This window comes from Canis aureus, chromosome 6, assembly GCF_053574225.1.
Source record: "Canis aureus isolate CA01 chromosome 6, VMU_Caureus_v.1.0, whole genome shotgun sequence".
Taxonomy (NCBI): Eukaryota; Metazoa; Chordata; class Mammalia; order Carnivora; family Canidae; genus Canis; species Canis aureus.
The window spans coordinates 17,945,855-17,968,956 of record NC_135616.1 but is presented as its reverse complement, the minus strand read 5'-3'; the positions used below and the strand labels follow the sequence as shown (position 1 = coordinate 17,968,956).

The following is a 23,102-nucleotide window of genomic DNA, read 5'->3' as shown; positions in this document are numbered from 1 at the left end:
GGCCTGCCGATCCTGAGCTCCCCAGGGTAGCCAGTAGCCCGGGTTGGGCACTGCGGGGCCCTGGCTTCATTAGCCTCGGGAGGGGCTGCAAGTCACACTTGCCCCGAGCCCCAAGATGCAATTACTGGGACCTGTTGGGGGGGGCCGGGGCTGCAGCCGGGCAGCTGCCAATTTGCCAGCGCCTCACAAATTGATCTGACGCGCTCCGAAACCCTGTCTCCTCTCAGGGATCTTTTAATATCCGGCAGAGTTTACACCTGGTTTCTGAGATTCCTTGAATTAATTGAATTCTCATTAGAATACTTCCTGCCTTCCCCTTCCGCCCTTAACTGCGTGTGACCCGAAGTTCACAGTGGAGTGACTGGGCTAACCAAATCAGTGTCCCTGGCGTCTTCGATTTCATTTCCCACACCACTGTGTGCGCTCCTTTTCCCCCCGGGGACCCGGCCCTGCCACGCTGAGAGGGCAGGCCAGAGGCCCTCGGCTGGCCTCCCTTCTGGAAGGGACATTTTTACAGGCATCTTATTATTTGTGCAGTCTGATGCATGGTGTCGAGTCCACTGCTCTTTACTTTTCTTTTGCCTGTTTTGTAACACGATTTGTTTTGGGGTTTCTTTTCCTTCTTTTCCAGTTGACCACATTTTCTTTTAGCATGTCACTGGTTTTAGATGCTCTGTTATCCTTAATATACTGGAAATTGTGGGTGTGTTCGTGTTGCCAATTATCACGAGCATTCATCGTCCTGGAGACCAGAAAAAGTTAGACTTTGAAAAGTTTCTTTCACACATATGCATCGGGCCCATACTGTACGTTTGTAACCATATCCGCCACCATACATCCATTTTAAGATGCAGTCCTGCCTTATGTTTACCATCTGGGACAGTTCAGTGATGTAAACCATTTTACATATCTCCCACTAAGTTGTAACTATTTTATTATGTTGAGGCTAATTCCTTCTTCTTAAAGAGATCTCATTTCATTTCTGATTTGCCTTGGGATTGTATCCCATTTACACCAGACATAGTCTCATGGTGACATCACCCTGGCTAAAACATGGAAGAATGTTTATGGCAGAAGAACACTACATCATATAATCATCAGATTTCTAAGGCAGAAAGGGTGGGGAAGGAAAACATCAAAGATGGACATGAGGATTTCTTTTCCACTTAGTAAAAACACATCCATTTTCCAACACGCAAGGGTTATTCCTTCTCTACTCTTGTAACATTCCTCTCTCCACCACCGTTACTTAAATCCTTACCAGTATCTTCCAGCAGAGCTCCTATATGGTTTCATGAACACACTTATTTATATCTCCGCATCCCCAGTTGATAATAAGCTGTCTGAGGATAGAGACCAAGTCTACCTTAGAATTATATTCCCTTCACCTAGGAGGTTGGCTATAAGTTGAATGAATGGATAAATGAATGAATGAATGAATGAATAATTAAGCCCATTAATGCCTCCTCTATCCCAAAGAGATCTTGCATAGCATGAGCTGAGAAATCACCAAGAAGATTGTAATTGCATGAGTGATTCTTTCTCTCCCTCCACTCTTCATGAGCGTTCTCCAAGCTCAAGACTCTCGTCCCAACCACATAATCACCCACACCTCCCTCTTCACCTCCTCAGAATACTCCTCTGTTCATTTTCTGGTCTCAGCTTAGAAGTTACTTCCTCAAGAAAGTTCTCTCTGATTCCCTAGAATAAGTTTGGTCTCTGATTTTATATACATTCCCAGGGTGCCACCGTGTCCTAGCAACACAACATCACACTCAGAATGTGGGGTGAGGGGGATGAACTGACTTCTTCAAGGTAGAGGAGAGTGTGGGTGAGGCCAGTTAGTGACAAATTAGCATAAGGCTTCTTCTACCTACAACCGGAAGAAGCCTGCTGCCTGGGTAGTTAAAAATGGGGCTAGGTGCCTCAGAACTAGGCCTGCTTCAGATGAACATTTATGACATGTGACAGTCCTACCTTTCAAGGATTCCTCATGGGGGGGCTTGGCCTTTCTGTTGTCTACCGCCTTTCTTTACTTCTATCAAAATTTTCTTGTCATCTTTCTTATTCACTTTGCATCACATGCTATTTGTGGTAGATGCCAGTGACCTCTCAGCCAACAGACATCCTGTACGTTTCCTTGCTGCCAGACCTCTGTGTAATTCAGCTCCTTGGAGCTGGTCTGCCCTTCACCAGTGCAAGGCAGTGAGTGGAGAGTGATCTGAGTCCTTGTGGATTTATACCAAGTGATTGTGATGGAATCTCTGATTAGACATGAAGGAAGGTCGGTTCTTGAGAAAGGATACAAGACAGAGTAGTTCCTATTTTTCCCTCCGAATGCTGCCACCTGCGTATAAAACTGGTGATAGTCATATTCGGCTACAAGGGGGAACAAGCCTACAAGGAAAATATATAAATGTAAGGAAGATGGCAAAGGAGAAAGAGAGGGGGCCTTCACCCTCAAAGTTACAGTTGAACCAACCAGCTCTGGAACCGTCTTGCCTCTGGACTTCTCATTCTTCACTGAAGTCACTTCTCCTTGATTCATTTGGCACTTGTACCATAGAGCATCCTAACTGATACATTATTAGAGGTCATCTAGCCCAAACATTCTATTTTAAATAAAAGGAAACTGAGATCCCAAGGGGGGAGAGACTTATTCTTAGCTCCATGATAGGGAGCCATGAACAAAATAATGTCCAGACTATTTCTCACCACATTTTGCCATGTCTTTTTCTGTGGTAGATGGCTGCTGGTTTCCTATGTCTCTAAGAAAAAATTTCACATGTACTGGTGGAGACCCACCTCACTTATGTCAGGAACACAAGATATGGTCATAAGAACATATTTTTACATAACTAAGCCATTCAATATCTCTATAGTTGGGTCTATAGAAATGTTTATTTCCCTATTCCTTAGAGTGTGTCCTGCCTTCTGATTCCATTAATTCACTGAACATCATTTGCAAAACACTACAGATAATACAATGGATAAAACAGGCCCTCGAGTGCCTAAATTTAAAACATCACTATTCTCTTTCTGCTTCTGTAAAGTTGAGCCTTCCTGCTGAAGGGGGATAGTGATCTCAAGGTCAGCAAACAGAATAAGGAAGGAAAGGACCAACAGCTAAGGAGAGAGAGTAAAATCTATTTGGTCTGAGCCAGACATCAGGGTGGGGAGAAAAGAAGGCTAAAGAACTGGTCCTCTCTGATGTGGCTTTTTCCCTGAGGGACCATGGGGAGAAGAGAACTGAAAGTTGCCTTTCCCTGCCAGGGTTTTGTTTGTTCCTCGGGGACAAGGTTAATTTGGCTCAGTTTTGAAGCATTTGGGAAATAATGCAGGCTTAAGCAAAGCTGGGAAGAGACATGCCCCAATCCCTAAAAGATGAAGCTAGATTGAATGCCAGTGGCATAATCCCAAGGGCACGATTGTAATAGGCTCCCAATTTAAGGTAAACAAGTTAAAACTTATATTTGGGAACTGGTTCCCTTGGGACTTCAGATTGCCCTGCGATTCCATTCATGGGTGGAATGTATCCTAAAGAATCTGGGAAACTCACATTCCCCTCTCTACTGCCACAGCATTGTTTGACACCACTTCAGTCCCAGGATTGGTCTAAAGAAAAAGACCCTCTTTGAAAATTGACAGTTTCTCTTTTGGCTGCATCTGGTCTCTTGATGACTCAGAAACTTATTACCGCCTTTTTGGGCCTCTCTACTGAGAAATCAGAAAAGACATCTACTTGGCCCACAACCTTAACAAAGGTAACATGTTTTTTCCAGCTCCAGTTTCCAGCAAAATAGTATATAGCACCCTCTGGTCTCAAGTTAATATTTTAATGGGGATTAAATTAGATGAAAACAAGCATGAAGAGCACCCTTAAAAAAGAAAGAAGTCTGACTGTGGAGGTAGGGAAGATGCACTTGCCTTGCTTTGTACATTCAGATGCAAGTGGGTAGGGGTGCATGATGGCATGATTGCATGTTATAGGGGTTAAGAGAGAAGACTCTGAAACTAGACTACTAGGCCGCTAATTAGCTTCGTGATCTAGACAACGTCCCTAGCACCCTTATCTTTCAGTTTCATCCTCTCTAAAGTAGAGTGATGATTATCTCCGTCTCTAAGAGCTGTTATGAGGATTAAATGAGTGAGTACTCGGAAAGCACTTAAAACAATGCCAGACACAGAATAAACACACTTTAGGGAAAAGATCTTTTTTTCCAAACCACTGGTGATCTTCTGCTCCCAGCACCATCTCTGTAGGTCACCATCCCTCTGTAGCACTGGGCAGGCCTCCCTTTAGAAGCATGCAGCCAAGGATCACCTCACTGAATTTCTCCCTGTAACAGCTCTGGTCTTGGTGTCTGGAGAAGATGAAGGCATTGGTCATGCTGGAAGCGGGCCTACTTCCTGACCCTCAGGAGGCACTCAGGAAATCTTTACTGGATAGACCAGGGTACTCCCCTGGTGGAACATGAGCAAGGATTGCTGAGATCATAACCAGGAAAGAGGAGTGGCCAGATGCTCAAACCTTGAAAGGCAAGAGAGTCAGGGAGGCTCCTCCTTAAACCTCTTATAATTATGGTTGTTATTGATTCACTTGTGGAAGATTAAGAAGAGGGTTGATAGGAAAACTGGGGAGCAAGGCTCTGAACATCTAGGAATGGTAAAGGAATTGGGAGCTGATATATCCTGAGTACCTGTTATATGCCAGGCAAGGAGCTAGATGCTTACATAGTTTATTTTAATTCTGACACCAATCCTACCAGGTAGGTATATTGTCCACACTCGATGGAAGTGATGTATTTTGTTCAAGGTCACTCTGTGGTGAGCCGCACAGCCAAGACTTATTTCCATATATATTTGACTTCAAAGCCCTCAAACTTCCTGCTGCACCTTACTAACAGAGTTTTCTCTCAATTCTTTAGCATAAACTAAAATCTTGAGTTTGGGATCACCATCACCCTACTCTCTAGCCTGAATGGGTCCACAGCTTCCAATTCAACTGTTTGTGCCAGTAATTACACTTTTTCAACTACAATTTTTCATAGCTGTGAGAAAAACAAATGCAGACTGCATTTTTAACCAGCAGCATTTCCTCAGGTTCCAAGACATGCTCAGGGTTTACTCCGGATTGTGTTAACTCTGTTTCATAGTCATTAATAAATACCAGAAACCCCATCTCGTGTCTAGTCTCTACATTCTTTAGTGCATTGATTGGAGATCTGGGGGCAACTCCAAGGTCTAGGTCAGCTTCTTGTTTTCCAAGAAGTGCCACATGCAATTAGGGTGGGCAAAACTTCCTCAACACATAGCAATTGGGCTGAGGCCTTCCCCTAGAACCTTTCAGCCATCCTATTACATGGTGGCACTACCGGCCTTGTCTCCTTGCCTAGAACTGGGAGCCTAGTTTACACCTGGTTCTCTTATCATCCTCCTGCTCCATCCTTTAAACTGATTGGTCCTTTAGGATTATGCCCTTTAGAGCTCCCTAAATGCTGTGAAGACACAGAACTACTCAACCCAAGATGAGCAACAGCTGTCCTTGAGCATGCAGCTCCCTTACGTGGCAGGGACTACTACCACAACCTGCTAGAGGCTGTGAGGAGAGTATCACCCCCACTTTGAGCCAGCAGTATGACCTTGGAAAGACCCCAGAACCACACACTTACTATTGGCTCTTTAGTAGCATTCCTTCTTCGGCCTTGCAATTGTAATCCATTTATGTGACATAGAGGATTAAGGTCATTATCCATTAAAACGCAATACATAACATCAAATGTTGGGTAGGGGATAATTGGGTAAATCCATCTTTTTTGTCTTTAGTCGCTCTTCCTGTATGGTTTCTATAGGAAAAGGGAATCACAAATCGTCACCTCTTGCCTTTATGCTCATAACACAACACTTCTTATCTCATAACACAACACTGCACAAGGTGCCCTGTCTCCTATGGAGGGTCACGGGAAACACCCAGCACTTGGGCTTGTTCGTCATTATCAGAGCTCTGGCTGCCAGATTCCATATGTTGCTTACAACTAAGTTTTCACATTCAGTTTCCTCACCTCTTCAAGTTGCACCAAGCATATGCTTGCCCTGCCTTTGGGAGAATATTTAAGTGTAATATATAGAAAGCTACAACATCAAGAACTGTGTTGGCAACTCTACATCGTGTTGAGAAAATTCACCCTATTACGTTAAAATCGTGGTTATTTTTATACACTGTCAACACCAATGCTTGGTTTCTAATGGATGTTTTTCTTCCTTCAAGCTGGGAGAAACTCTCCCAAGCTCTCACTGGGGTACCATTTCTTACTTTTCTTCTTTTTTGCTGCTCTCCTGCTGTCATTATTGGGTTTATACCAGATACACAGACTTGTCTGCTCATTTTAGGTCACTTCTTAATTCCCTTCTCACTGTTTTTTGTTTTTGTTTTTGTTTTAACACAATCTCCACCTATTATTTCCGAAGGGAATCACCTCTCACTGAAGCCATGACAGGCTTCTTATCCATTGCATCCCAAGGTAAGACAATCAAACTTGGCCTTACTTGCTATCTCTTAACTTTTGCCCTTGGCATCCAGACAACTCCTTGATTCTCAGGATGCTTGCTGCTGAACTTCCTGTCTATATAAATGCGCTTGGGGAGTCTCTTGCTCCTCTAGCCTGCTCTTCCTCCTCCCAGAGCTTCCCTTTCCCTTTCCATGCCAAGCAATTATTCTTATTAATTATTCCAGCTAGCAGTAATTATCAGCAGTACATGCCCCAAGCCACATTAATAACAGAAATCTCTAGGACACTGAGGAATCAGCTGGGAGGCCCCCTCCGCCTTTTGATTTGCCTGGCACTGCAAGTTATGCTCTCTGCTACTACCCAGGCCCCTCCCATCATGCCTCTGCTTGTTCTTAGGGGTCCCCAGTTGCTACATTCTCTAGCCCTGTTTGATGGTGTGATAAAACAAGGACAGCATAATCTAGACCTGTGTGGTTATAATCTCCACGTAACTATGGCGGCACGTGAGGCATCTGAACCCCTGCACAATTGAAAGCTGTCCTTAAGGGCCCTCCAAATCGGGTCCTGAACATTCTATTAATCCTTTGACCCTTATTTGCAACAGTTTTTCATTTGTATGTGTTCGTACCCATCACTCATTTGTCTTGGCTGTCGTTTATAAGCAATTTAAAACCTCAGTAGGAGGTCATTGGTGTATTTAAAGGAATGCTCTTGTTTTATTGGGAAATTATAAAAAATCAATTCGGTTTACATAAAAATTCTAGAAAATTAAATGGTTAAGGGCGTTCTTTTATTCTTACATGGAAAACTGTGTTAATGATGGCCTTCTGAAAACTGGTAACTGGCCCCATTCACCAAAATATTTTGGACAAAAAAAGCAAATGACTAGGGACAGAGAATAATGATGGAATCCCTTTAGAAAAGTGCATATTTCTTCCCAAAGTAATTTTGTGTACTAAAATGAATGTGTGTGCTTGAGAAATGAGATGCTATGTTTTGCTAATGTAGCTCCTAACAGTGATGTGGAAACCACCTGCCCATTGGAATCTTCTTTTTTTAGTCCAAAGCAACAAAGTTTGAAACACTTGGATATGGTGTCAACTCTGACTTAGTACAATTGCAAACCATCAGCAAGTTTCCAGAGATGTTGCAATGCAAGGTGCTAATTTGCAGATGTTATAGCAAAGATCTTATTACTAAACCACTACAGACCACATGTGGCAATGGTAAGAATCAGGTGGAAAAGAAGAAAAAAACTTTCAGCATTGTCAAAACCGTGCTTCTATCAGTGGTTGCCAAGTGAACAACAAGAGAGATAAGCTAGTTTTTCTTTAAGAGAAAAAAAAAGATAGGGTGGAACAAGGAAGGGTAGTGAAGCAATGTGAAAAAGATAAAATTTTAAGTGACACTATTTCATTTAAGGACAGTAGGAAGAACAAAAGTAAAGGGAAGTGCCTCATTCAGACATTGAGTATACCAGCTTCCAGCATGAAACACCGCTGCATAATTGTTGAGGCCACTGGTAAAAATTCAGTCCTTTGCAAATTTATTTAATTTAAATAAGCTTTCCCAACATTGGGGGAATGTGTTCTCTCAGTGTGCTTCATTAGTGTAGCTTACACCACAAAACTGGCTGTATTGAGAAAGATTGCACCATTATCAAATAATTAGGAATGCCTTAGCAGGTGCATACACTTACCTTAGTAATTAAACCCTTGTTAAAACACCAAAATCCAGAGACTTTAAATGGTTACAGCATCCCAAAGGAGGTAGCCCAGAAAGTGATTCTATAAGGTAGTGTCATTTGGGAACAGGGATATTGAGCAGAATCTCTTTCCCTCTTGGGATGCTTACCAAGCACATCTGTGCACATCATGAGATGCAATAAAAATTGCAATGACAATGCTAGACAAACACCCACACACCCACTGCACAAGACGCTGGGCAGATCCAGTGCCATCCTGCTTGGAAGCAGATACTACGTAACTGGGCTCTGTGCTGCCATTGTTTTCAGATTATGAGACAAAGAGGAAATAAAAATGAGAATCTCTGAAATACTCAGGCTACTCTCTTCACTTTAGGGAGGAGAGGGTAGCCAATACAAATTTCTCATCAAGCACCTTCATAAAACTTAACCCCGAAGTTTTTCTTTGACAAAACGCACAGGTTGGATAGCTATTCTCTCCCCATTGGTTTTTGAGGTATGGGCCCATGTAAACATGACAAGTAGCCCCCAATAAGCCCACATTCAACAGCAGTTCCTCAAATCTTGCTGCCAGCAGCATTAGAGTGATCCATATAATTACAAATTAGATCCATTTACTGGGGTCTGGTTGCCTATGCAAGAGCTTGCCTTCCATATATAAACATAATTGTGATAAATCTGGACTCAACAGCCATGGGGCATTCTGAAGATGATATCTAGAGGTTGCCATGACAACTCCCTAGAATTCCTGCTGTCTTTTCATGGTAGAGTTCCTAGCTAAAGCCTGGAAGGTATCTGAAATAAATCATCAAAAGGTGGGACAGCTGGAATTGGTCCATGGAAGAAATCCAAGTATGCGGGTTCATAAGTCCTGTGGTAAGGAGGTTGTCACTTGAGGACAAATTTCCATCACTTTGTGGAATTTAGGCTGAGTATCTGAAGCAATAGGATTTTTATGGAGCTTGGTGTTCCTAAGGCTGAGATAGTATGATACTGATACTAATGTCCTCAGGCAACCACTGATGTAATCACTTCCTAGGAGAAAAATCTTGTACATTCCTCAGACAAACACGTATTTCAGGAGCTCTGTGGACCCAATCATACAGCAGAAGATATTGTCAACTCTATAAGTGGCACCTAAACTTCATGTGAAACTGTCTTCATAGCAGAGACCACTTTTGGGCCGGGAAGCACCCCTGTTACCAGTGGTGAGGGTAGATGGATGACTGTCTTGCTAATTCTGGTTCTGAGACTCTCAAGTTGAGTGCTAGTTATACATTCATTTTCAATTGGAAAAGTCTATAGTCATTTCCCACATTTATAAAAAGAGGATACACACCCTGAGCTAAATTGGTAATTGTGATAATTGAATAAATTAACAAATATAAGACACCAAACCAGTGCCTGACATTTACTAAACGCTCAATAAATCTCTTTTCTTCATTCTACCCCAAAAACAAAACATGACATAAATGCAAGACATATTGTATTATTATTCAACTTTAGAATCTGCAGATTGCCAGGCATTTCATTGAGATTCAATTACTTGGCCAGATCAGTACTCTCAGTTCAATTTACCCACAATAATAATGTAACTTTTCAAAGGGTGAGGGGAAGTGGTAGTTAGGTCTATCAGCAGTATCAGCAGACACATAGATGTCATGTGATAGTTTGAGTAATAAACAGCTGAGAAGACCAGAGTATTCAATTGTCTATTCCTTCATGCCATAAATTTAGTTAGGTGGTAGTTTTGTCCCTTTACTCTGTCCTGAAGTGAAGGAGATCTTGAATTAACAAAAAGAGGATTACAGTTGTTTGAAATCATGTCAAAAGTCTGGACCTGCAGAGGCTATTTCTAACACATTACTCAATCAACCAAAACATTATTTTCACCTGTAAAATACCACATCTGCTAGAGCAAACTGTACGTTTTACAAAAAAAAAAAAAAAAAAAAAAAAAAAAAAAAATTCAGACTATATATTTTATATTTTTAAACTTTTCATTGAAGTATAACTCCTAATCAGAAAAGTACACAAATCAAAGTGTATAGCTTGATGAATTTTCAAAGATGGTGATGTTATATTTTAATGTTACTTAAATATAGTTGTATTAGGTTAACTTTTTTGTCTTTGAATTTTATACCAAATTTTAGAATTCAAGTGTTTACAAAATTGTTACTCCTTTTTTAAGTTAATATATAGTAAATTTGATCTTTTTTAGGATATAGTTCTAAGAATTTTAACACATGAGAGAGTTATACAACCACTACCACAATCAGGATACAGAATGGTTCCATCACCCCAAAAATCTCCCTTATACCATCTCTTTGTAGTTGACTGCTGGTAACCATTAATCTGTTCTCTGTCTTATAGTTTTGTCTTTTGAAGAATATTATACTATGGAATCATACAGCATGTAACCTTTTGAGTCTGACTTATTTTACTTTGTATAATGATTTTTCAATTTACCCATCTTGTTACATATATAAAAGTTCATCATTTGTATTGACGAGTAGTATTACATTGTAAGAATGTTACTCAGAGAGTTTATCCATTCATCTGTTGGAAGACTTTTGGAATGTAGCTGGATTGGATGATTATAAATCAAGCTATAAACATTTGCATGCATATTTTTGTGTGAATAGAATGCCCATTTCATTGGGGGTAAAAATGTAGGAATGGAATCCTGGGTCTAAACTATTTCTACTAAATTCACCTAACATTACAGTCTACACTATCTTGATCAATAAACTATTTCCCTCTTAGGATAGGCAGAGCTTCAGATTTTGGAGAGATGGAAATGCTCTTTATGATCCCTAGATCAGAGAATGCCATTCTTATAATTTAATTTCTCCTTTGTTCTTATTATATTGGTAATTTTCTATTATAATTATTATTAACATAATAGTCATAGTTTTCAAATTTACTATTTGAAAATATCCCTATATATATTTAAAAGGAAAGCTGCAGACATCATTATGTTGCATCCCTAACTAGTTCAGCATCTGTCTCCTAAGAATTGGGTGTTCCTCTATTTAATTATAATACCATTATCACATCCAAGAAACATAGATTGGTTTTAGGTTAGTGGAGTCTTTTTTTTTTTCAACACTTTAAATATGTTATTCCATTCTCTTTTTGTTTGCCTCATTTCTGAGAAGTTGGATGTGATTCTTGTCTTTGCTCCTTATGGATAAAGTATTTCTTCTGCCTTCTTCCGGGTTTTTTTTCTTTATCAATGATTTTCTGTAGTTTGAAAATTATATGCATAGGTGTAATTTTTTGGTATTTATCCTGCCTGGTGTTTTCTAAGCTTCCTGGATCTGTGGTCTGGTGTCTGACTTGAATTTGGGGGAATTCTCAGCCATCTTGCATCAGATATGTCTTCTATTTCTTCCTCTCTTTCTTCTCCTTCTGATATTCCCATTGTGCATATGTTATACTTCTTGCTGCCTTCCCACAGTTTCCGGATAGTCTGTCCTGGCTTTTCTGTCTTTGTTCTCTTTGCTTTTCAGTTTTTGAGAATTTTATTGAGATATCCTCTACCTCCGAGATTCTTTTCTCAACTGTGCCCAGTCTACTAATGAGCCCATCAAATGTATTCTTCATTTCTGTTACAGTGGTTTTGATCTCTAGCGTTTCTTTTTGATTCATAGAATTCTTATCTCTCTGATTACATTTCTCATCTGTTCTTGTAGGCTGTCTACTTTATCCACTAGAGGCCTTAGCATATCAATCAGAGTTGTTTTAAATCTCCAGTCTGATATCAACATCCCTGCACTATTTACTTGTTTCTGATTCTTGCTCTGTCTCTTCCACCTGCAATTTTTGCCTTTTAGTATGTCTTGTAACTTTTTTTTCCTGCTAGCCAAGACATGAGGTACTGAGTAAAAGGAACTGCTATAAATAGACCTTCAATAATATGGTGGTGGGGGTGTGGGAAGGAAGCATTCTATAATCCTTTGATTTGGTCTCAGGCCTTTAGTGAGCCTGTGTCTCTGGACTGTGAACTTCACAAGTGTTCCTGGGTAGTCTTCTCCATCCGCCCCACCCTGCCAGGTGAAAGAGAATGGATAGATCAGGCTGGATTGAATATTTCCCTTTCTCCAGCTAGTTAGGCTCTGATAAAACCCAACCAGGTTAGTCTCTGGTTAACTAGTTTCTTCTGGGGTAAACTTCATTAAGAAGAACAGAATGAATAAGTTACAGGAATAAAAGGCACAGCATAAGAAATATAGTCAATAATATTGTAACCCCACTGTATGTGGACAGATGATAGCTACACTTGTGGTGAGCATAGAATAACATATAAATTCGTCAAATCACTATTTTGTACACCTGAAACTAATACAACATTGTGTGTTAGCTATACTCAGATTTAAAAAAAAGTAATGACATTTAAGAAGAAGAAGAATAAAAGCAGAGAAACAGAATGCTCTGACATATTTCAAAATTGTTACTTTTTTCCTTCCCCTGCTAGAAGCAAGAGGAGACTTTTCTCTGATATTCATTGTGAGATCCTGGTTGAACTCCTACAGGTAAAACTCAAAAAAGTATAAGGGCTCCCCAGAGTTTTTGACTCTCAGACTTGTCCACATTGAGCCTCCAGCAATTTGCCAATTATCGTTCAGGTTTTCCTACCCCAGCCCTGGTTTCGGCAGAGGTTTCTACTCATGGGTTTCCTGTTCTGCTAAATTCTGATTCTCTGTATCCACTTGTCTGCCTTTCCAATTTTGGGGCAGCACTTTGATCTCCCTTCATTTACAGATCTAAGAAAATTTGTTAACTTTCCAGTTTGTTCAGCTTTTCCCTTGTTGTTAGAATGAAATGGTGACTTTCACACTCCTTACATACCAGACAAAAACTAGAAATTCCGAACATCGATTTTAAAATGTCATCTATATACAAATTTCTCCAGTTATCCCAAAGTGACTTTTTATAGTCTTCACAAATCTGGGATCCAATTAAGTCACCCTTTGTATTTAGTTGTCATGTCTCCTTTGTTTCCTTTCATCTAGAATAGTCACCCTCCCTTCTTAATTTTGTTTTGTTTTTAAGATATTGAAACTTTTAGAGTCCAGGACAATTGTAGGTTAACCCATATCCTGGATTTATTTCTTCATGCTTAGATCTGGGTTAAGCATATGGCAAGAATATTGCATAAGTTATATTCTATCCTTCCCATTGCGTCACATAAAGGGATATATACTGACCATTTTGCCTTTTTTAAAATATGATGTTTGTATAAAAATCCATTTTCACTTTTGTAGTTAGTAGATACCCTGTGGGAAAACTTTTAGTCTGTTTGAAATTCTACTCCCCACCATCCACCCACCCAAAGGTTTTAGCATCCTTTGACAATGCCTGCCTAAAATCACTATTTTAGAGATTGCAAAATGGTGATTTTTCTAATTCTATTCTTCTCCATTAATTGTAAAGAATAGCTGTCCCTCTTTTGCTCCCCCCACCATGTATCATGGATACATGGATTCTTCTTGTTTTATTTACCCCTTTAATTTTGGTTGTTGCTCAAACTGTTTCCAATTCGGCCACTGAAGATCCCTCCTAGCTAGTTCTTGTGGCATCCTGTGTCCTTCTGACATGATCTCATTAATCTTCAAGCACTTCACTACTTTCTGGAGCAATAAGACATCCCAGGTTCACCTTGTACTTTCTCTGCCCCAGCTTTGGCATCAGCCAAGGTTGGATTGTTACTTAGAAACCAAGATCTGGGGCACAGATAATACCATTTTTGGACACAGTCATCAAGCAGTTTCCCTACAAGTCTCCAGGATGAAGTCTGGTACACTTCACCTAAAGGGTGCTTGCCAATGCAGCTCCATCCTCATCTCCCTACTCCACTGCTACTTACTACTCCTTTATCTACTTAGGTCTGGTTTCCACAAAACCTCTCCATGGGCTTCCTAGCCTCCAACTGCAATCCCCCAATCCACTGAACCATGATCTCCATCACATGGTAAGTGGGTTTTGAGTCATACATTCTAGAGCTTTAATCCTAACTTAATTACCCCACTGATTGCATGAACTTGGGTAAATTAGTAAGATTTTCTGAGCCTCAGTTTCTTCATCTGAAAAGCAGAGAGAAGAGTATTTACCCCACAGGAAGTAAGGATTAGAGATAATGGCACATTTCAGCCACATCTCTGAAAACCAGCTGGAGACACTCCCACCCACAGGTGTTGAAAGGAGAAATACCATGTTTGAGGTAATCCTGGTGGGTTACAGCTGACTAGGATGGGAGGAAGTTGCATAAGGAGGAGAGACAGAGACAGAGACAGAGGGAGAAACTAAAGTTAGTATCAGTCAGTGAAGTTAAAACATCAAAATGCAGAATTGGTGCCAGCTGACCAAAGATTCATGCCTAGAAGAAGCTGCTCATGAAACAGATTAGAGAGGACAGCATGCCTGGCTCTTAGGCTATGTCAAGACACCCATTCTCCCCTCCTAGAGGACTACACTCTTCAATCACTGCTCTCCAGAATATTCAGCCCTTTCCTCTATTCTAGCTCTGACCTCAAAGCACAAAATCACGCTTAACCATTTCTGCTTCTCTGAAAAACATCTTTCCTGGACTCCACATTCTTCTAGCCTCCATTCCATATACTTTCCTTTCTAGTAAAGCATTTAGAATGTGTAGCCTACAGCTTCTATGACTCAGAGAAATTTCCTCTTTATATATACTGTCGACAACCTGAGGGTTCTCCTATCCTAATCTCTCTGAAATACTCTCTCCCCTCTGGACCTGCCTTCTCAGGATCTCATCACTTCCTGTCTGGCTTATTGGTCTCCCAGTCTCCAGTTGGCCCCGCTATTGTCTCTATAGCTGCTGAAGGAAGATTCTAGAATGCAAATCTGATCATGTCATAGCTCCACTGAAAATAGTTCAGTTCTCTTCATTGAGTAAAGTACAAAACTCTTAGCTAAGATCTTGGGAAATCCTGATCATCAGTCTCATTGTCATCTTCTTTTACTTGAAACTTTGATTCTACCCATACAGAGTTATCTTCAGTGTTGTGTTTCCCCATGTGCTATTCTTTTTCATACAGTTCCCTTCTTGCACACCACCCCCATTTGTCTGGCAAAGTCCTCATAGTAATCTTTTAAAACCATAAATCAGACCACATCACCCATACATGTCACACATCCAAGACCTGCTGCTGCATTCTTGTTGCCCTCCAAGTCAAATCCAAATTTGATACCAGTTGAATGTCCCACAACATCCAGCCCTGCCTTCCTCCATGGCCTCCTTTCATACCCTATTTCCTCCATGTCCTTTCTGCTCCCACTACACTGGTCTGCTCTCCAGCTCAAATTTTATGTCTCAGAGAGGCCTTCTTCAATTTCCTCATTGCTATCAGTCACTTCTGTGAACTTAGGTGTCTAACTGACCTGAGTTTGAAACCAGACTCTGCCACTTGCTAGCTGTGTAACTGGGCAGATTTGTTAACCTGTCCACACCTCAGTTTCCTCATCTACAAATGAGGGTGATAATGTCTTCCTCAGAGAATTATTCTACATAATAAATGAGACCAATGCCTGGCTCACAGTAAGGGTACAAGGCATTAAAAGAGGAAGTGTTTTTAAAATGGTGGGTATAAGTGTTTTTATTTTGTTGAACACCAGCGCCAGTGTAATTACCACTACTTCTAATGTGAATCTTCTGCAGCCCAAGAAGCCTCAAAAGGGCTTTGTTTTCTGTAGCATTACATACACACACACACACACACACACACACACACACACACTGAGAAAACTCCACAAAAACAACCTAAAAGCCCCAGCATTAAGAGTTTTTTTATCTGACTCTAGATTTTCCAGATTTATCTTTGTGACTCTCCTTCACAAGCTGTCTTTAGCCAATTGGAACTCTCAGATCCTGTGCTTATCTCTGTCTTCACTTGCATGTAGCATCTAGACCTCTAATAATTCTAGTCATCCTGTTTTTCTTTCCTGTCTACCTTTCTTCATATCCTAGATGAAACTCTTCATGGTCACCCATGTTGGAAGTATCTCTTCTTGGTCTGGATTGTTCATTCAACCATCTGGTGTGTCAGATGAATCTCAAGTTCAATGTATCTAGAATGAAAATCTAAGCATTGATTGGGTTTTCCTTTCTGTCGTTCCCTAGTCATTCACAGTCTTGAATTCATCTCCAAACCTACCTAAATGATCTCCTAAACATTTTGTTTCTCCAAATGCATTGCTTCTGCTCTGTTACTATTGTTGATCCTGGTCAAACCTCTGCTATCCCTTCCTTACTGTGGCAAAGCCATAACCCTGAGCTCCCATCAAGCTTTCCTTCACCATCTGCCTGCAGAACACTTGTCCTGGAATGGAGCTCTGGCCATCTCCCTCCACTTTTCTGCTCAACACCTACCAGTGTCTCATCTTCAGATGTAAGCCATGTTCCTTAGCATGCCACACAGAGCCATTCCTATCTCTCTTACTTGTTCTCAAAAAAAAAAAAATGCATTTATTCCCCTTTCCCACCACACACCTGAAGCTATACTGTTTGTACTACTTCCTCTGCCTAGGTATCTTCCCTAATCTCATCACGTAACTCACCTCAAAAAAAATTTTCCTCATTTCCTCTTATTACAAAGACAATACATTTTAATTATGAAATTTAGATAAATGAAATGAAGAACATAAAAATCTTCTATTTTATTATTACCCAGAGATGAGCAATACTGACATTTTTCTATAATTAAATGTAGCTTTTATAAAAGTGGGAACATGCTCTACCTATTACTTTATAACTTGATTGTTTTTACTTAATCATAAATCATGAATAACTTCCTATGTCATTTAATATTATGTTTCAGGATTACATTGTGGTGGCTACATAGAAGTCTATTGTGTGGCAGTACTACAATTTATTTAATTGATCCCCCATTGTTGGATTGTACATTATCCCCAATTTTACATAGTTATAAACTTTACTGTGATGAATAGCCTTATTGATAAAATTGTTTGAACATGAATTTTAACGTCCTTTATATAAATTCCTGAAAGTGTGTTTGCTGAACCAAGAGATATACACTTTAAGGCTTTTGATGCGTCAACTTTTTTTTTTCAGTAAATCTGTACCAATAATTTTATGATCCTTCCCAATTTCATGGGTAAAGTAGAGATCTTGTTTTATTTTGTGTTTCTTTTTAGTGAGAGCAAACATGTCCATATATTTGATAATTGTTTGTATCTCTTCTTTTGAAATTTCCTTTAATTTTTTTCTATTTTTCTATTGGAATGTTTAACTCTTTAAAGGCAATCTGAAAAATTTTTATAGCATAAGCATGACTGTGTGATGAAAAAAATTTGCCAGATTGTTTGCCTCCCATTTTTATTTGAGGTGTTTTTGAATGCTATTGGCTGTGTATCACAATCACCAGACTCAGTAAACAAATTGTCTGGGCTTGAATCTGAATTCCAAAACTTAATAAGCTGTGTAACCATGAACAAGTTATTTAACACCTTAGTACCTCAGTTTTATAATTAATAAAATGGAAGTAATAATAGTACCTACCTTAAAGGATAGCTGTGAGGATTAAATGAGCTAATATATAGATAGTGTCTAAAACAATGTTTGGCACACATATTAAGTGCTCATGATAGCTGAGTTACATCAAAAATGGTTCCACTTATTAAAGGGTTAGTACCAAAAATATATAAAGAACTTATGAAACTCAACACCCCAAAACGAATAACCTGATTTAAAAATGGGTAGAAGGGGATCCCTGGGTGGCGCAGCGGTTTAGCGCCTGCCTTTGGCCCAGGGCGCGATCCTGGAGACCCGGGATCGAATCCCACGTCAGGCTCCCGGTGCATGGAGCCTGCTTCTCCCTCTGCCTGTGTCTCTGCCTCTCTCTCTCTCTCTCTGTGTGACTATCATAAATAAATAAAAAATAAAATTTAAAAAAAAAATGGGTAGAAGACATGAACAGAGCTGTTTCTAAAGAAGACATCCGGATGGCCAACAGACATATGAAAAGATATACAACATCACCCATCATCAGGGAGATGCACATCAAAACCACAATGAGATATCACCTCACACCTATCAGAATGGCTAAAATCAATCATACAAGAAACAACAGGTGTTGGTGAGGATGTGGAGAAAAAAGAACCCTATGCACTGTTGGTGAGAATGCAAACTGGTGCAGCCACTGTGGAAAGCAGTATGGAGGTTCCTCAAATGCACCCCTATGTTTATAGCAGCATTATTCATAATAGTCAAATTATGAAAGTAGTCCAACTGTCCTTTGATCAATAAAGAAGATATAGTATATATAATGGAGTTTCTTATGGACTCAGCCATAAGAAAGAAAGAAATTTTGTCATTTGCAATGACATGGATGGAGCTAGAGAGTATAATGTTAAGCAAAATAAGCCACTCAGAAAAAAAACAAATACCATATGATTCCACACATGTGTGGAATTTAAGAAATAAATGAGCAAAGGGAAAAAGAGACAGAGACAAACCAAGAGACAGACGTTTGACTGTAAAGAGCAATCTGATGATTATCAGAGGGAGGTGGGTGGGAGATGGGTTAAATAGGTGATGGGAATTCAGGAGTGCACTTGTGATGAACCCTAGGTATCATATGGAATTGTTGAGTCACTATATTGTACACCTGAAACTAATATAACACTGTGTGTTAACAAATTGGAAGTAAAGTAATAACTTTAAAACAAACAAATGAAGGAAACAACAATGGCTCTACTCAGGAGTCGTCCCTTCAGGAAGCAATTTGTGAATTCCCAATTGAGTAACATGCTACTCATCTGTCCTTCTAGACTATTTGTCTTAATGCTGATAATTTTATAATTATATATTTATATGCCAATCTTCCTCGATGGGTTGGAAATTAATATGGTGATCAGGGATTATGCCTTATTTATTATTATATTCTCAATGCCCATGATATAGCTTCTTCAGGTGCATGCTCACAAAATATCTGTGAATCAAATGATAGCTCTTCAGAATCACTCTAATGGCACATAGTTGACTTATTATTATGTGTGTACTTAATTAGTTCTCCAACTGGATCATACATTTCTTGGGAACAAACACTCATACTGTTTTCTTTAAAGACTAAGTTCTGATCACAAAGTGTATTAGGTATCCAATAATGGAGTATCACAAGAAAAAGATTGAGAGAAAGGAAGGGAGATAAGAAAGAAAGAAGAAGAAAGAAAAGAAAGAAAGAAAGAAAGAAAGAAAGAAAGAAAGAAAGAAAGAAAGAGAAAGAAAAGAAGAAGAAGAAGAAGAAGAAGAAGAAGAAGAAGAAAGAAAGAAAGAAAGAAAAAGAAAGAAAGAAAGAAAGAAAGAAAGAAAGAAAGAAAGAAAGAAAGAAAAGAGGATAAGAGGAAGGGTAGCTTTCACCTAAGTACAAATAATATGCAAGTCCTTGAGATCTTGTCTTGGAAGATTATGCCTCTGGTTACTGAGTCTGGTCTAACCAAATCAATGGCCTATTCCATGAGCCATGTAGGACACAAGAGCCAGAAATACCAATCTAGTAAACTGTGAGCATCCACTCAAGTCTGTGTCATTTTAGTCAACTACACTGTTCTCAAGATAGGTGCCACGTGCTTGCACAGATCCCTTCTTCCTTCCTTGTGTTATGCTTTCCACTGGCACCCTTGAGTCTGAGGTCTAGGAATGGTTCATATACAAGCTTGGTTGAAAGGCCTATGATTACAGTGATGCAGAGAATTTCTTATACTCTGAGTCTCAGGCTTATTCCTGGCCTAAGTCAAAAAAGGTGTCAGTCCAGACATATGTGTTTCTTCTGTTGAAAATATCAAGTCTATATTCAAAGTGGTTTCACAGTTGTGACAGCCAAATTGATTGAAAATTCTTTTATCTTAAGTGATGACATTTTCTCACTCTTTGACTATCCTGTTAGCCAAGGTTTGTACATATGATGGCAGCTCATGGTTATTCCTTTAACCCATTTGTTTATTTGCTTATTTAGCTAGTCATTCAACAAGTATGTACTTCAGTCTGTGAGAGGCATTTGGGATACAAAGTTGAATGGGAAAGGACATCCCCACCCTCAGGTTCTTAGGACAACTGTGGCAGATTGACAAGTAAATCATGTTTAGAATGTGCTTTTGTGAGTGTTTTGTAGAGTTATGTTATAGGTGTTCTTGGAACACACAGGAAATGTGCATGAGATATTCAGACCTGTGAAGGGGAGGTCATAGAAAGTTTCATGTAGGAGATGAGGCTGGGCTGAATTTGGAGGAAATACTCATTCATTCAATATTTACTGGCATGAGTAAAAAAGCATACAATCCATCTAGGCATGGAGTTCATTTGTCGGTAGTGGACAAGACAAGGTTTCTAAAAACATGGAACTAATTATTAAACCATCAAAAGGAGAACACAGACAAATGAACTGGGATGACATAATAAAGAGTGACAGGAAGCATGGAAGACCAGATCACTAATGGTCAGTGTGTGAGCTATTTCAACCCCAAGCCAAACACTGAGCAACATGTATGCACAAGGAACTTATCACCTGAGAGCCTGGTTGGGGGTGGTAACTATGGGAATGGGAAGGAGGGAATAGAAGCAACCAGGACTGGGAAGGAAGACTCAGCATGTAAAGGTGGCCGAAATGAGGAGCAAATGGGAGAATACCAATACTTCAAATAAGAATAGGAAAGCAGGGGGGAGACAAACTGATTTGAAGGAGAAGATATTAAGTGCTGGAAAGAAGCAGGACTCAATACATAAGTTCATCAGCCAATGTCAAATGAATGCGCGGATAGATGGGTGGGTGGACAGATGGATGGCCAGCTGGATGATATGGGGAAGTCAAGGTATTCAGCACCCCCACCCTACCTTGGCCCATTGGAAAGCGACACATGCAAAATTTGTATTTATTTCCTGACATTTTTATCTCTCACTAAATTATCAGTTCCTTAAAGGAAGTAATTATGTCATTCCCCTGGAACCTGGCACCATGCCTGACCACAGGCTGTATAAACGTCTGGTTGTTGATTGCATACTCTGGCTTCCATTACACTGAATCACACCACTTGACTGCCTTCTTATGCCCGCCGACTATGACTGTCCATTGGCCATGCCCTTGAAGCATTCACTTTTTACCCATGATCCCCTACTTATTCTTTTTTCCTTCTCTGACAAGTTTTAGTGCATACCCACTGACTTAGTCTCCCAGGCATAGGGACTGACTGTCAAAACCAAGCACCTGGATTCACCACACAGCCTACATTCAGGGTGGAAGGAACTCATTTAGAAACTGTCAATACCTTCGGTCTGGAGTGCACAAATTATTAGGTCAGAATGAACATCAGGCTTATTGGAGATTGTAGCAGCCCCTCATAATTGGGCCAAATTGTGGGGTTTTTTTCAGCTAGCTTTTATCATAGTGACTCCTGTTAGTGCTGCTATAGTTAAGGATCTGTCAGTTTTTCCATTATAAGACCCAGTTTCAGAGGCTTATAACTGCCACGGAAATTCACTGCTGCCTGAGACCTTGACACATTAGAGTGCTTGCGGCCTTTGGGTATATTTTGAAAATAAGAATAAAATAAAAATGACGGGGTTATTTCATTGAGATATGTGGCCTCAGCTTGCTAGCCTATGAGGGCTCTGTAACAAGCCGACTTTCGCCAGGCGGTGGACAGTGAGCTGACATGATAGATAGTAACATTTAAACATTTTCCTCATTGTCATTACGCTCCATCTTGTCAGTAATCTCCTTGTTAAAGAGCACTCGTTGACATGATGAACAATAATGGCCCCGTCGCCGTCATCACTGCCCATCACAGAGTAACCCACGTTTCAGAAGTTCCTATACATCGTACATAAATTGACTGTATGAAAGGTTGCAGAAATGTTTTTGATAGAGCAAAGGTCCCATCAGCTGCTCCCCTCCGCAATCAATTCTGTAGTTGGCTATAACATCTGTAGGTGTCATATTGCTGTCATCTGGGGGGACTTGAGTTCATACGGGCAGTAATGAAGTAACTATTTTCTTTGAAGTTCTCTGCTTGCGATGATGACATGCTGCCAGTGGCTGACATGAGGTACTTTGGTTAGTGCCTTGTGTTCCAGACTCGAGGTGTTCCCATAGGAGAGGGTAACAGCAAAAATAATTAGCCTACCTTCCAACCCAAAACCTCAACCTTAACCTGAAATCAACATTGATAGACAATTAGAATAAGGTGTGAAGAGATGGGCACTTGAGTAAAACTCGACCCCTAAGAGTTGGAACTGTCGTCAACAGCCACCTGACTTGACTTTGAATCTTTCTGTGGTCTTAAGCATGTCACCTACTGAGATGTTGCTCTAAGGAGAGTAGTTAGAACATGGGTACTGACGTCAGATGCTAGGACTTAGAAATTTCTAATCAACCATCCACAAACTGTGACTACGGGCAAGCTGCTGAGCTGCTGAAGGTTTCTGGTCCCCTTTCCTCATGTGTAAAGTTGGAATAATAATAATACCTCTCTCACAGAATCGATACAAGGATTAATTAGGCAAATATATGTCAAGGGCTTACAGCATCAGTCCCAATCTTTTTGATATTGTTCCTCATCAGTAAACACATTGGAGCCTGCCTATCTTAATATATATATAAAATGTTTCTACATTTGTTGATTAAATTGCATGCCACTAAACTATTTTTTTTGCCACTAAACTATTATACACATTTTAAGCATACACAAAAAAATGGAAATCTTAAATGACTGAAATAAATAATATTTAAAAACGCTTTCATTCTGTTTCATTAGGAATACAGAACACATTTTTGCACTCAGAGAAATTTATTACTAAAAAAACATTTTATATTATTACATTGAACTAATATTTTTATGAGAGCAAT

General features: G+C 39.8%; 2 long non-coding RNA genes across 6 annotated transcripts in view; one reads left to right on the top strand and one right to left on the bottom strand.

Moving 5' to 3' along the window:
- Window positions 1-48: 48 nt before the first annotated feature.
- On the bottom strand, window positions 49-13,498 carry LOC144315576 (uncharacterized). Of its 2 annotated transcripts, none has more exons than XR_013381298.1 (4): window positions 13,428-13,498; window positions 5,673-5,846; window positions 1,978-2,347; window positions 49-742 (listed from the first exon to the last, which is right to left on the bottom strand). It is a non-coding gene; the product is annotated as an uncharacterized LOC144315576 (long non-coding RNA). The 2 variants fall into 2 exon arrangements; XR_013381297.1 differs by lacking the exon at window positions 13,428-13,498 and adding an exon at window positions 8,209-8,904.
- The window catches only part of LOC144315574 (uncharacterized), an 87,138-nt gene continuing 72,824 nt past the window's right edge, over window positions 8,789-23,102 (top strand). The window contains exons 1-3 of one of the 4 annotated variants that reach the window (XR_013381292.1): window positions 8,789-9,090; window positions 12,695-12,752; window positions 14,106-14,191. This is a non-coding gene — a long non-coding RNA (uncharacterized LOC144315574). The remainder of the gene's footprint in view (window positions 9,091-12,694; window positions 12,753-14,105; window positions 14,192-23,102) is intronic. The other 3 variants (XR_013381293.1, XR_013381294.1, XR_013381291.1) reach the window with 3 other exon arrangements.